This window comes from Cyprinus carpio, chromosome A22, assembly GCF_018340385.1.
Source record: "Cyprinus carpio isolate SPL01 chromosome A22, ASM1834038v1, whole genome shotgun sequence".
Classification (NCBI taxonomy): Eukaryota; Metazoa; Chordata; class Actinopteri; order Cypriniformes; family Cyprinidae; genus Cyprinus; species Cyprinus carpio.
In genome coordinates, this window is record NC_056593.1 from 15,630,582 (window position 1) to 15,646,703 (window position 16,122).

The 16,122-nt window shown below is 36.9% G+C and overlaps 1 protein-coding gene across 2 annotated transcripts in view; it reads left to right on the forward strand.

The window, feature by feature from the left end:
- Positions 1-16,122, forward strand: part of LOC109058568 (gamma-adducin-like) — an 83,055-nt gene that overhangs the window by 8,858 nt on the left and 58,075 nt on the right. The window contains exon 1 of one of the 2 annotated variants that reach the window (XM_042712097.1): positions 6,812-6,989. The exons of the other annotated variant lie outside the window; for it this stretch is intronic. The gene's annotated coding sequence lies outside the window, so the exon portion shown is untranslated. Of the gene's footprint in view, positions 1-6,811; positions 6,990-16,122 lie in introns of those variants that run through there. 2 annotated transcript variants of the gene reach the window in all.

A 16,122-nucleotide genomic window follows, 5' to 3' on the forward strand; every position in this document is an offset into this window, starting at 1 on the left:
ACTTAATTGAAGGTGTGAATCGCCAAGCTAATCCTCATCTTGGCTTAATTTGTCAATGAATCATTTGGAACTCTTGCACTTGAGTTATTGTTTCAGCTTTTTTGCCTTCTATCATGGTTGAGTACACAAACCTGAGTGCATGTGTGCTAATGAAGATATATACGTGCTGGCAGCTGTACATCCCTCCCTCCGGCCAAAACAGCTCAGCTTTCCCAGGAATGTACTAGAGAGTGCATCTTCAGGTGCGGGTCTAGCCTGAAGTTATACACATGTATATATAGTGTGTGTGGGTTTATGGATGTCTATGAATCAATGCATTTGTAAGTGTGTTGATTTTATAGCACTTATTGCAAAACAGCATTTATTGCTGTTTTTTTCCCATGGTGTTTCTGTAAAGAAAATAGAAAATGGTCCTGTAATGCATTTTTGTAAAAAACAGATCATAAAACTTTATCAGTATGCTGTTATGGAAGTCTTGTTTAATGAGCCTGTGTGTGACTCTCTGAACGTGACTCTGAGGGTGGTGTGTGGCATCCTGCCCACAAAGGAAATGTGCTCTATCACACAGATTGCGTAAAAAAAAGAAAAAATAATATTCTAAATATAACTACTCATCTGCCTGAGCTGACACACCCTTCCCATAGTTCCTGTTGTCAAGTGATCGAATCACGGCTCTGTATTAACAAACAAGGTCCAAAGTTACTTTTTGCCACACCTGCCAAATTAGTGAGTGAACTGAGAAAGTATAACATAACTTATTTTGAGCCTTTTTAAAATTAAAAATATGTTTGTTTCCATGACAATTTAATTATTTAAAGAGCTCAGTATGTCACTAGCATTCTGGAGACTTTTCCGTTGAGGGGAAAAAGAAGTTGCAAGATCTATACGGTGGGAAATTGATGCCAAAAATGATTGATTCTTTAATTCTGGAATATTGGGAGATTTGGTTCCATAGAGTTCTGATTCGAATCCTTGGAGTTGATTCTTGATGGTCCAGATTCATTACTCTAGTTACCTACTATTACAAACACCAGGGCCCTTATTCACAGAGATTTTTTATCTTGCCACTACGAGGCCTCCTTAGCTAGTTGATTACTCCTCTTAAGTTAACTTGAGCTAGTTCATAGCTAGGAGTTTAAGAGTAAGGCAGGGTTGACCTCATTGCTGTGGATGGTTTACTTGGTGGCCACATGGATTTCACTTTTGAGTCACTCTTAGGTATATCAATGGACTTAAGAGGACAACTAAGCTGTCCTAGGTTTAGGAGCTACTTGTAGGGTTAAAATGCTGGGTAAATTACTCTTAGATTAAAAATGTATGAATCTTAAAATTAGGAATGACTCGCCTAATAAATTGAAGCTAAAAACGTGAAGATCTTTGGTGAATATTGCCCTAGACCTTTATCTAGTGGAGAGTTTGATTCATCCCGGTGACTCAAATTATTTTTGTTTACCAAAAACAAAAAGACTTTTAGAAGTTACTTTTATTCAGTGCCTTAACACCTTACTCTTTCTGAAGGTTAGAAAGTTGTACCAGCAGGTGGGGACTAGTGCATATTAAGTATTTGAATTAAATTCGTTCCAAAACATGTTTCATTTTTACTTGATTGTTAATTTTCACAAACAATGCAATAGTGTTTTATCTGAAGTGTTCATGTGAGCAATCCAAACAAGACATGATGTGTGTCCCTTTTGGGTGTGACGTACAAAAATAAAAATAACTCACTACTAATTGAAGGTCACTTTCATTGGGAGTTTGTGGACCTTCATCAAATACTAGATGTATTGAGGGTCCACAAACTCCCAATTATTTAACCATGAATACTAGATCTAATGTAAGATCTTTTAAAATTCCTATTGGCTGATGGGAAAACTGGCCTAGTGGCAGTTCACAAGCTCATTCTCTTCACTCTGTTGATGATAGTGCATGTTTCAGTGGGTATTTAGGGATGTGTTAATGACCGATTGGATCGAGTTTACTACTGTGGGCTGTAAAAAGAGTGCTAAAGCCTTCTGAAGGTGATGCTACTGCCAAATTATGGATGGACATCCAAGCTCGTTACAAATGCATGGAATTCCCTTCTATTACTGGAGCTTTACTGTGTATATCAGGGATCACATTCCTCACAGACACTAGCTGCCCTGTTTAGAATCAGATATCTGATAAACACAACCAGCTTTGTGTTGCAATAAAGTGACATGTAGCCTACAATCTGCACGCAACAAACTTAACAAACAAACACTGCTATTTGATGACAGTCCTTTGGTTCCAAGCTGTGTGTCCAAGTTCTTGGAGAAGAAGTGTGGCTATTTTTATCTAGCTCATTGCATCTTGTCGATCTTGTCTAATGGATAAAGTTAACAGTAGAGTAACAGCAGAGTTTGGCCTGTGGTCACATGACAATGGATGATGGAGGTTTTTTGTGTCTGATCTGGTAAAATGTATGGCCTTGTCACTGTCCGTCAGTCTCGCACAGATATGGCAAGATCTAGTCTTTCTGAGGTAGACTTTTGACTATTGACAAAGTCTAGTTCATAGCTTGTCTATGATAAAGAAAAGGAAAAGCTGTTAAAAATCACACACACAACAATTTTATACAGTACAATACAAAAAAAAAAAAAAAAAAAACATTTTCTCTAAAAATGTCATGTGGTGCAACCAAGTAAAAAAATTAAATAATTTTCCTTACATTCTGAATAGGCTACATGTGAATGTACACATCCTAATAATTTTCTAAAGTATATTTTTCAATTATATTTCTCAAAATATGTCATGTGGCGTAACTATCAAGTAAAAAGTAAAAACTTTTCCCTTAAACTTTTAATACTATACTGACTATACATATTATAATATTTTTTTGTAAGTTTTTAAATATTGAAAAAAAAAAAAAAAAAAAAAAAAATATATATATATATATATATATATATATATATATATATATATATATATATATATATATATATATATTACAAATATCATGAGTAATTAAGCCCTAAATATTGAGTTGCACCACATGACACACCTCTTTTTTGCCAATTGACAATGCTAATCCTTAAGTTGTAACTTTTAATAAGGCTTTTTCATTCAGAAGTTAAAAACATTATTATAAAAGGTACATTCCCTTAATTATATGCATGTTTTTAATATGTTGACTAAAATGACAAAAAAATGAGCATTATGTTATTGACCCATAAAATGGACTATGGGTGAGGCTAGTGCAAGTCTAATGGAGAAGGATATTGCAGTTTGTTCTTGTAGCACTGTTTACAGGGCAGGGTCCGCTCTTCTCTATCTGCGGTTAACACTTGCGTTATGTTGTCCTAATTTTGCTAGTGTTGCTAAACTGGACATAACACTAAAAGATTTAAAGAGCAAATGGAGGGCAGCATTCTTGCATAATGACTGAGGTTTAATTGTACACTCTTTTCCACCAGCTCTTTACTACATACAGGCCATTTCCTGGATGTGGCAATTTAGTCAAAGACAAGGCAGTGGTTTACTCTTAAAAAATGACCATGAAAGTACGTGGCACAGCAGGTTCTGTCTGCCTGAGATTGTATTTTCTTGGCGTTATGGTAGTAGATGTTCCTTGTGATATTTAGCAGTGTTTTCCCTGCTGTTTTTGCAGTCATAGTCTTCAGTAAAATGCAACACCAGCATCAAGTTTGTAATGTGTTATCACAGGAAAAATAACTAGTTTCAGTCTCGTTCAAGAACCTTATTTCTGGCCAACAAACCCCAAAGCCTTTTGGTGTCGAGCCACAATGTCTATGTGACACTCTCAGTTCTTGAACCAACCGACATCAATCAAACCCTGTCACAGGTCGCCATGCTAGTTTAGCGTTGGTATTTTGACTGCCAGAACACACTGACCCCCCTCTCTGAGTAAAGCTAATATCATTGTGTAAGGAGCCTCCTACTGCTGTTTGCCTTAAGTGCTTAAACCTTTTTAACTTCTGCACTTAAGAACTTTTAGCTTTTTGGAGGCTTGGCTCAAAATCCAGTGTTCATATCAAGGCCTTGTGGTTGCATTTAGGACAGTCCTGTCCTTTGAGTTTAAGGCATCTTGTAATGCGTTTTTGGATGTTAAGTAACAACTTAAATTTCAGAATGTTCCTTACAATGGCTTCAGAAAACATGAAATGTTTTTGTATGAATTTTAGAACGCAAGCCATATTGACAAATTTTATTGTGTTTGGTAAGACGCTAATTATAGTTGCTAGCTGTTACAGCTTTTAAAATTAAAAAAAAAAAAAAAAAAAAAAATATATATATATATATATATATATATATATATATATATATATATATTATGGCTAATTTATGCTGTATTGCTAGTGAAGACATCATTTTAAAGAGGTTTATCTGTATTTGTGTGGATATTTAGAAAATTTTTACCTCAGAAAGTATTGCAAAACAAATCCTTGCATATACTATGCTTTCATGTCACAGCATTTTCCTGACGGTTTGACACACATGGTTCACTGTGAGATAACCAAGCCCTGCAGGTCTCAGGCTTATCAAAGCACAGCTCCAAACTCATATCAGACTTTCCACTGAGGAAGTGTGGCCCTGAAAACAGATATCAGGGTTGGGAAAGCAACTGTGAAACTGCAGATACAAGGTAGCTGTTGCTAAAAGCTATAAGTTGCTCCTAATTTAGTGCAGTCAAGCTAATCGTCAGTTAGTGACACTAAAATACTAAATAACGTTAATTTTATACTCTAAAATGAATCTAATTCCCCAGTGTTTAGATGAGCAAAAGAGGACATTTTAAATAGGCTAGCAGTTTAGCGTTTTGTTACGCTATACCTCTACATAATGGGAAAAAGTATTCAAGCAACTTTTATATAGCTACTGTTTTGTGAAAACAGCTGAACTATTGTCTCACTACTGGGATGTGCATATGCATAAGTTAGCAATGGTTTACTTTTAGCTAGGTGTGTGTTCGATTGACAGAGATGCAATCCACTGCAGGGACAGGAAAGCATTCCGTTTCCTCTTCCTTTTCTCGATTAAGTGGACAGGAAGTGCTATTTTTCTTTTTGACAGATGGTCTCGTAGGTTACAAAGCTGACACAACAGGCTTTGAAGAAAGACAACAATGATGATGTCACTTTCTTCCCTTGAATTTGTCTTTTGTCAGTGGATGTCTGTAGGTCACCCCATATGATCATATGGAGCCATCATTATGAAGGCTGTATTCATGGAGGAAGGTGAAACCGGTGACCCTGTGATGTCACAAGATGGAACTCTGTGATGATGGCAGTGGACCGGATGGATCTGGTCCATGGCCTGTGTCACACAAACCTTGCAGAATTGACAAGAACAACTTAGTTGCAAAAAAGAATTACTGTTTTCCCCAGTGGAACAATATGAGAGTCGGAGTTGTAGTATTTGGATGTTTTCTGGAGTAGTGCTTGTGTAACATTTCAGCAAAGAATGACATTTCACAACAAGATGACAAGCAAGATCACATCTGCCTCTGAATCTGAGGAGTATGTGGTGAGCCAGTAGGATTACAGATGGAAAAAGAGGAAGATCTTTGATTGTGAAGGTTCCATGAACATTTTTGTGGACATTTTCAGGACAACTTTGACTAGTATATTGCATCTTATCCAGTTTCTTAATATGCCCAAGTTGTAAGAGTATTAAAAATGGTAAAAACACTTTGAGACCCTAACAGTCTGTTCTATTCCATTGCATTCCATCCAGCTGTTCTGGAACTTTTCTTGCACTTCAGCTAGGACTGGGTTGTCCAATCCTGGTCCTGGAGGCCAACGTCCTGCAGAGTTCAGCTCCAGCTTGTTCCAACATTCCGGCCTGTAAGTTTCTAGTAATCCTGAAAACTTGATTACCTTGGTTCAGATGTGTTTAATCAGGGTTGGAGCTATACTCTTCTGTACAATTACCCTCCATTATCAGAATTGGACACCCTGAGTTGAATTCTACCACCTCCACTTTTGGGAACAGTGCTAAAAGTTTGGCATTCCAATTGTAAAGTTGGAGCAGATTGATCTGCATTGAGAAGCACCATTTGACATCATTCCCAGGACGGTGGCAACTAAGATGACATTCTATTGGTTATTTTCCTAGTTATCCGGAATGCAGTACGACTAGAATGGTTTGGAATGCTTTGAGGTCAGAAGTAGGCAAACTTGAGTGTTTCCATCTCCCACATCACCTGCAAACAAGCATTTACTTAACTAAACTTAATGTGTTTTCACACTTGGCTCGTTTGAAATGTTCACTTCAGAGCCTGGCACATTTTCTCCCTTATAGTTTGGTTTGTTAAGGCCAGGTGTTCTCAAATCTGGACCTTGAGATCCACTTTCCTGCAGAGTTTAGCTCCAACCCTAATCAAACACACCTGAACAATAAAATAATAATACAAATAAAAAGCTACAGGCAGGTGAGTTTTTATCAAGGTTGGAACAAAACTCTGGAGGACCGACGTTGGCCACCCCTGCCCTTGGTCTTCAACCCTGCTCCTGGGGACCTACTGCCCTGCAAATTTTATTTCCAACCTGCTTCAGCACACCTGGTCTGTGATTTTTCAAGTGACCCTGTAGACCTTGATTATTTGGTTCAGGTGTGTTTGATTAGGGTGGTGGCTAAACTCTGCAGAACACTGGGTCCCACTTAGCAGTGTTGAAGACCTATGGTTTAGACCAGTAGTTCCCAACCATGTTCCTGGAGGCCCCCCAACACTGCATGTTTTCCATGTCACCTTAATCAAACACACCTGATTCAGATCATCAGCTCATTAGTAGAGAGTCCAAAACCTGAATTGGGTGTGTCAGAGAAAGGAGAGATGCAAAATGTGCAGTGTTGGGGGGCCTTCAGGAATGTGGTTGGGAACAACTGGTTTAGACATATATGGACACAGCAATAATGCTTGGATTCACACCAAAATTTTTGGTCCGAGATCACCTGAATGAGGAAGTCTCGGCCCAACTAAAAACAAACTCTGGAGCAGTTTAGTTGTGGTAAGAATGCAATCTGACCCAATGGAACAATGAACTAAGCTGTAACATACTTCATGATGGGAAATCCGAGTGGGAATGATGTATATGGCTTATAGGCTATATGTTGTATAAGGGTACTGTGTGTATTATGATAGCAAGAGATAAAGCCACAAAGAGCTTGCAGACATGACTTGTCAATTCATCCTGGATGGATGATGCTATAAGAGGAATCCTGGAACATAAACGGGTGCACTCTGACCAATGAGAGGACAGTTTTATTCACATTTGACTTGCATACATTTTGGTACTCTTTGAAATGATGCCTTTTGGAAGCAAACCAAACCGAGAAGAAAATGCAAGATTGTAACAATTTACATTTTTCTGAAAAAAAAAAATGCAAACGACCTACAGTTCTGAAAATGCTCTTATGCAAGTTGCTTCAAATGTCAATTAGATGAACTAGGAATCCAGTGCATTTAAACAGGGCTTCCTTAAGATGGCTAGTTGTAAAGGCTAACTAGTAAATTTTGATTTTTATTTTTTTCCCACCTAGTAGATGTTTGATTGTATCAGAGGCAACTCATTGTCTTTGCTCCCATTGGCATATGCCACATTGCTGATCATTTGCATGAACTTGAACTGTTCTAAATTTTGTTGCAGCGGTAGCTGTTAATCACCAACTCTGACTTTTGGTCGCTTTGTTTATTGAACGACCCTAGTGTTATTGAATTAAAGATAGCTTGTCTTTACTGTAAGGGCTTCAGGGAAGGAAGGTTGTGTGGTAAGGGGCGTTTGGGATCCACATGAGTGGTTCAACATGACATTTGACATTTTGCCCTCATTTGCATAGTTAAAACAAAAGATTGACAGTAAGGAAGAAATGAGCCTGGCAGTGCATGAAAAGGTCACAGTTGTTTCCCCCTCCCCTCCATCTGTGTGTTTGGGTGTGTGCAGTCCTCACGCCTCACAGGACATCTATGTGTATCGGATCAGCTGCACTTTCAGTGCTAGATGAACCGAAACCCTCCCATCGCCACAGTCATGTCCGTAAGATGCAAATCATGTTACATGTGGGTGTGACTGCAGATCTCTGATTCATACCAGCATATAAACATACATTAACTGACTTTTTAAGATATAGTTGAGCAAAAAAATGAAAATGTTATTGCTTTCTCACCTTCATTTTGCTCAACATGCATGCTGGCATTTTTATTTCTGTGGAACACAAAAGTAGACATTTTTGAACATTAGTTATAGATGTTGCCATACAACAGAGGTGACCAAGACCAAAAGAAAACGACAGAAAAGTATTATAAAAGTTGTTCATATGCTTTGTGCAAGTCTTCTGAATTCATAAAATAGTTTTGTGTAAGGAACACCTGAAATATTCAGACAAACTATTATTTAAAAAGTTTCTCCTCTCATATTGAACAGAAAAAAATAACAACATACGGGTTTGGAACAACATTAGGATGAGTAAATAATGACAGATTTTTCATTTTTTGATGAACAGATCTAACACAACTTCTGCTTTTTTACTGGTCGCACCCCCTTTTTTTACTGAAATTGGTCTGTATTTCTTTAGAACTTCATGAATGTGTATGATAAATCAGTTACTTAGGCTGTATTAAGTGTTTGGAAACACCTTTTGATGCAGTGACAGGCTGTTTTACATAAACCACATGCGGTTTGTTTAAAAATCTCATCCTTTCATTAGTGCAAAAGGTCACCAGCCCATCTGCTCCAGCTGTGAGATTGCAATGACCTTGTATCTCCGCTGAGTGTTTGTATGTGTTTCTGCTTTGGCTACGGTCACTACACACAGAGTTCCTCATCACCATTGAGCTGCTCGTACCCAGGGGATTCTGAGTCACTACATCAGATAACCGTCAGATGAGTTTTCCTCTTTGGTGTACCAGCAGAGTTTCATTGTGTCAGCGATGGACCATTAAACCCTGTTTACCAAGTACTGTCAGCAAACAATGCACCTTAGCAAATGTAAATCAATCAGTATTTCTTTGTTTTATTTTTTATGTATAGTTTTCCTGGAAATCCTGTTCACTTTGTGGGAAAAACTGAATATTTCAGGCATTAATGGAAACATTTAGGTGCTTATAGTTTTGTAGTTCTGTAAGTATGAAGATCATTAATTGTTATAATGTTACTATACCAACATACTTGAACTACTAAAATCTGCTTTGTGTCTTAAAATATACTAATCAGCATAATAAAACAGGTAGTAAAACAGAAGAACACACTGTAAAAAAAAACAAAAAACAACAACAACCTATTTTGGCAGCTGTGGTTGCCAGAAATTCACTGGGAAAAAAATCCTGTGACAATGTTTATGGTATTACAGGAGGCCTGTATATTTTCCAACTTATAACCATATATTTCATTAAATAATAAAATGTTGCTATACCTATTTACTTGAAGTACTAAAATCTGCTTTTTACTTTAAAATGTACTGATAATGAGCATAATACTGGTGATCCAATTGAAAACCACATGACGAATCCAAGTTCATCGTAGGTATAAACATTAACTAAACAACATAAAACAAAACATGATGAAATATACTGACACTTTAACTTCCAGCACCTATATAATTTTACTGTAAAATATTGTACATATTAAGTATTGCCCTGTTAAATAGTTTTTTTTTACTGTACTGTATATGGTACTGTAATTTAGTCAATGCAAAGTATTTACTAGAATTTTTTATTAAAATTAAGTAATTTTTTTACAATGTTATGCCAATACACTTTTGGAATGATGGCTCCAGTTTGTTATTTGTTATCATAATGAAGTATGATTTATATCATGAAATATGATTCATATCATGATTCGTAATGAACTGGATGAAAGACCTTTTATTTTCAATGTATTTAATTCATAGGATTATCAAACTATACACAATATTGTTTTATATACAAAATATGCTACATTTTATGTAAAATATAAAATATTTCAGGGTTGAATTTTCAGCCTGTTATTGTGACATAAAATTATTTATACTTTGATATAAGATTTTTGTTATACCACCCCTCATAGAGTTTAGCATGTAGGGTCACATATCCAGGAACTAGGTGATTTTTTTATAATAATGTAATTAAGACAATAATTAGCACCATATTCCTACTATATCATGCCATGAAAGTTATGTGTGTAAATACAGCGGCTGAGAGGTTTGTATTAGCTACTATTTAACAACAGAGAGATTAATCTCCATTGAAAAGTGCACAAATGAAATACCCTTGCAAACACTGGCATGAATGTATTCATATTGTTAAGGCTTGTCAGTCATCATTTAAAGGGATTCCAGATGGATACCATCTGTTCTGGCATAGAGTGATACTTACATATTGAGATGGTTTACTGAACACTCATCTGCCCGTTAGTCTGTCAAATATACTTTGTCAGCCGCTCAAAGTGTACTTCCTTTCAGCTCTTTGATCACTCCGTTGGGTTCAGACCATGTCTGACAACTGCAGACTGGCAGTATCACATGGACACCTCATGCATTTCCCAGGCTAATATAGTAATATCTTTCGGAATTCATGACGAACCCTAATCAGCCAGTCAGATTCACAAAATCTCAGCACAGTTCTCAAGCCCCAAAACGCTCAGGGTGATGGAAAGAGCCCAACACAGCAACGAGAGTCTGTGAATTTCAGAGCCATTTGACAGAATCACACTAACAATCTAGTGTTGCAAAAGCATCCCATTTCCCACAAATAGCATGTTCTTTTTTTAAAATAACTGAGAGAGCGCTGCAGTAAATCCTAAAAATGAATGGGTTCCTCAGCCAAAAAAAGGTCTAGAAGTGTGAAAACAGATGCTAGTTGTTTTGGTTGCAACTGAAATGTAGCTAGCATGCTTGCATAAGTGGCAGAGCAGGAATCACCTCGCCTCAGGGGCCACAAGCTGTCTGTAGGACAACACGGGCCAGACATAATTATATAAGTGCTGATGTTATCTAAGTGACCCTGAACCCCATCAGCATGGTGAGTGGAGCATGACCAAATTATATGCATGTAGCTGTAACAGGATTAAACACATTTTTGACTTTAGTGAACACTATAAATGTAAGGTTTTTTATTGGCATCAGTGGTTCCATGAAGAACCATTAACATCCATGGAATCTTTCAATTGCGCATATGGTTCTTTGGAGTGGAAAAAGGTTCTTTAAATTTTAAAATGGTTTAAAATTTTTAAAAAGGTTCTTTTGGGAACCAAAAATGGTGGTTCTTTGGCATTGTTGTGAAAATTCCCCTTAGGAATCTTTATTTTTGAGAGTGAATCCATCCATTACACACAAGGTTCTTTATAGTGGAAAAAGGTTCTTCAGATTATTAAGATGTTCATAAACAGGTGGTTCTTTTGAGAACCATTCACTGAGAAGTTCTTTGCAAACCCAAAATCTTCTGTGGTTCCCATTTGGATCCTTTATTTAAATGGAGTGTATCATAATCGGACATACCAAGTGAAACAGACTCGCTGCATTTACTACCCACTGTGTGGTTGACCTAGCAGTGTTTAGACAGATGTGTTGGTACAGATGATAAAGATGGCTATCACATGCTGCGGAACTCCCCGTGGGCTCTAGACAGGGTCTAGACAGTTTTTCCCCTCTGCTGAGCTCTATGATGGAGCTCTGTAGAGCTCTTACTGTCCTCACGGTATGAAAGAGGGTCTATGGTCATTTTCTAAAACATTCTAAACAGAGCAACAGGAAAAACATGTCATTAATTCACCGGTGCAATCTTGAAAGTCAGTCTGTCTGAACAAAATAAAGTTGTCACTCCTACTTACTCCAAAAATGATGCTACCGATATTTTTGTGTTGTACGACTGTAGGCAAAAAAATTTTTTGCCAAAATTTTATGGCCAGAAAAAAAGCCCATTGCCAGTACTGTAGCGATTCAGCTCACATAGAGGTTACTTTCAAACCAAGCAGAGTTCTGGTGGTTAATACGACAAATTCACTTGACCAGCTTGAAATTGTTGCGAAATCCATGTGGGGAAATCTTTGATCATCCTTGCATTAAAATTCTCAATTGAATGAATTCCAATTGAAAGACTTTAGCGGTACCGGTAGTATCAATAACCATAGCCAAATTATTGTGTTGCTTTTGTTAGTAAAGTGGCATCGTTTTAAATGTTTTGGTCTGTACACTTGAGGAAAGCCATTCGTTTTAATAATTCTTCTATTTCAGTGAGAATCGGGAAGTCCACACACAACTATAATGATAACAAAACACAGGAAGAATGTCGTTGGAATCATTTTCCAATGTTTTTTTTCAGCTGATGAAAGATTAAAACTGTGACAGCCAATCAGAATCCACCCAGACTTTAAAGAGATTGAGAATTTAAATCAACAGACGACAAAAATGCAGCGGCAACAAAACTACAGTGGACGTTAATACACTTACTGTTCTTGGTGTAAACAAGCTTTAAGCTAGCAGGCTAATCGGTTAGCAGTGTGCTAAGGTAGTACATAGAAATGTGAATTTGGTTCTAGAAACTGTGTTGACATGATGAGATGAGGCATGCAGAAAAGCTGCACTAAGCATGTTTAGCATGAATCCTAAAGGTTTATCTGCAGGATTTTTGGCTGACCTACCATTTTTGCATTTATTGACTGAGGGGGTTGACTGTCTTAATCTTTTGGCTTTCGTGTGCATTCCAACTGTTTGAAGAGATAAAGTACATCAGATCGGAAGTGAGACGTGCCCTCAGGGTATGATGTACGGTTGAGTCTGGAGATGCTTTTGGATCTGAATGTTTCAGAGGCTAAAGGTGAACATGCTAAAATTATGATTTTGTGATGTAAATGATGTATGTAAATTAGGTGATATGCATATGAGTTTGTATCAGTCAATTGAATATGCATTATAGATATCCAGAAAATGTTACTATGTAAAAAGTAATGGTCGTTTTTCTATGGCCAGTGCCGCTACCAGAATCTAGAGAACAAGATGGTTTAGAAATAAATAATAATAATAAAAAATTATAATTCTATATAAAAACAATATTTAATCAGAAATATGACACCAGATATTTATCCATTAACAAATTTGTCAAAAGATCTTGGAAACTGATACCAAAGAGTTTATTAAATTCTATATTAAAGAGTTCACAGTTTAATATTTTTGTCCATTTTAACATTAGCAAATTGGCCAAAGAGACATGCCATTAATCTCAGAAAGTATTGCCAAATATATTGGTCTGTCAGTACTAGAGTCGCAAAAGGGTGAACAATTTCCAGAAACTTTCAATAATTTTTAGGACCTTTCTATGAATTTATTTATTTATTTTTTTTAATTTTGGAAAGTTTCTGTACATTTTCTGCCCCTTTGCAACCTTAATCAAAATTTATTTAAAATCAATAATAAATCAATTATTATAAATTTTGTATCTTATTACATTGACTGTTTTCTGAAAGTTGCAAAATCTTGCAAAAAGTTGTACAGTTTTTGTAGAAATATTGTAAAGGCTGTGTCCACATTAAGCATAATTTTTTTTGTTGTTGTGTTGTCTGCGTTATGTTTATTTATATATATCAAAATGTAGCTACAGTCCCAAAATTCAGTATTCATGCAAACTTGTCAAATTTAGTTTGATTCATTCTGCGACTTATTGTTGAAGAGTAGTGCGACGATTGACGTATCGCACAATATTTGGACATAGTTGACCGTTTAGCCAATTAAGAGTGGTCACTTTGTGTTTCATTTTAAAAAGTCTACTGTCAGCCTTGACAATAAATACTTTTTTTTTTTGGTAAACGTATTCATTCGGATAACAGGGTATCACGTTATATCAGTCGACCACTAGCAACAACACTTTGAGTTTTAGTGTTTAGTCCTAAACCAAGTACTGTATTTGTCTTTTCTGTGAAAATTTGTTCTTGTGTGCATGGCTGATCAAGTGGCGTTTGGGCATTTTTCTGAGTAAAGGACATGGATGTAGTCACGACAACCTGGCGAGACGTTTTACAGTCCTGGAGTGGGAAACTCTGACGTTTGCAATGACCACAAACCAAAAACCAGCAGTTTACAGACTCCCCTCTCTGTCGCAGTCTTTCTAAGCTCTTGTGATTAATTTAACATCGCTGCAGTTCTTCCCGTGATTATGGCGCATCCCTCAGCATTAGAGTGCTTTACGGGACTGCTGGGAGAGCCCTCAAAAACAACGTTTTAAATGCTTGGATTACACTTCCTGAGTGATTTCTGATGTCTGGGAAACACAGCTGAAGCCCTGTAGATTTACTAGTTAGGTTTGTTGGGCTTTGGTGGCATAAAATATAAATGTAGACAGTTGACTTGAGGTGAAGGCGAGCTGGTTTTTGTTTTTGAGTCTCTAGTTAAGAGTCAATATCTTAATTTGAAGTGCTGTTTTGGGGTTTGTTGTGCTTTGGAGAAGACAAAGAGGAGGTTTTTCTCTGCTTGATCAGTCATACTGATTCTTGGACTCTTGTTACAATGATGTTGCAAGTCAAGGGTGCTTGAGGACACAGGCAGGGAATGCTGGGAAACAGAACAGTGTGTGTGTGTGTGTGAGTTGCTGTATTCAAAGTAGCCCCATTCTTACTACAAAGTATGAATAGTTTATTCATGATGAACATGTTTAGTGCATAAATGATGTATGGAAGAGATCATTTTTTATGGCTGTTTTATTGTCTACCAGACAAAATTTGTAAGTTTGATCACATCTCATCAACAAACTGCATTTATCAGTAATAACTTTTCTTTTTTTCTTTTTCTTTTCTTTTCTTTTTTTCCATTGACTCGTATTTTGGGCCTCCATACAAAACATGCAATTGTAACTGATTTAGCAAAGTAAAATGTCAGTATTTTAGATTATATACCTCCATTCCCCCCGTTGCAACTTTCTTAATCAAGATTTGTAAGAATTTTCTATTGTTTCTCCATGTAGTATTTTTTTATTTATTATGTATTTATTTTAGTATTTTCTTGTTCTGGATAGTCTGAAGTCATTGCATAAAACCCATTTTCGATTCTCTTTTTGTTTCATGATGGCCTGTGGTCTGTTTACGGTTGTGAAGTCATCTGTGATCATTTCCACACTTCGCATCAGGAACGCGGTTAGATATTGGCGTAAAATCTGTCGCTGAGGGTCTTAGTCTCGCTTTACTTGCTGTATGTGATTTTTGGCTAAACCCACTTAATGTGACAGCTCTAATCAGGGTTACTGGTAAAGTGGATTTGGGCTGCATTGTTATCATAATCCCATAAATCATAGTTCAGCATGCGCAATTTGGGTTTTGATCCGAAAAAAAGCACTATGGGACTCCAGTGAGTTGCATTTGGATGATTAGTTCACTGTTTTTCTCGGATTCTAAAGCAATGACGCATGTGAGCAAACGTTTGTAGAGTCCAAACCTCTTTCTTTCTCTGCCTCTGGCACAATGGCTTGTGTTTTTTATGTTAATGAAAGGTGAATAATGTCTCGACAGCAGTCCAACATTTCACAGGGTTTTTTTTATCGTCTTTAAACGACAAACAAACACTGATTTCTGTCTGCAAACCCCTTTAACTGAACACATCAGAAACGCAGGCCATGCCTCATTCTCTGGCTGGACTGCAAATGTCCCAAATGGCTCCTAAAGCCTACACTCTCCTCCCCAACCTCCTCTCTTCTTTTCTGTCTCTTTTGCTCTTTTTCACTGCATAGTCATACACGAACCCCTCAGAGCACTGAAATCACTCCCCACCTCCGTTATGATGTCATTTGTGCAAGAGTTTGGGAGTTTAAACAGACACAGGGTTTGAGTATTTTACCATGCTGCTAAACACAGTATTTAAACTCAGTAATCCATTGTAGTCGGAATTTGGGATTTGGACTTATATGTACACAGATAAGGATGATCTTGAAAGATTTTTAAGGTAAAACACTTCGTAAAATACTTCTTGCAGATGTAAATGCAGATGTCAAATAGACGTCTCCGTGATGTATGTGTGCTATCAGGGACTAATGCAGAAGTATGCATGTGTTGATGAAATATGTGTCAAACGCACTGTACACATACCCTAGAGTACGTGTAAAAACTGAAGTATACTTTGGGCGTAAAGATGCCAATTGCCTATACGTAGACAGCTATACAGTCTAGCATTTGTCTTACATGGACTGAT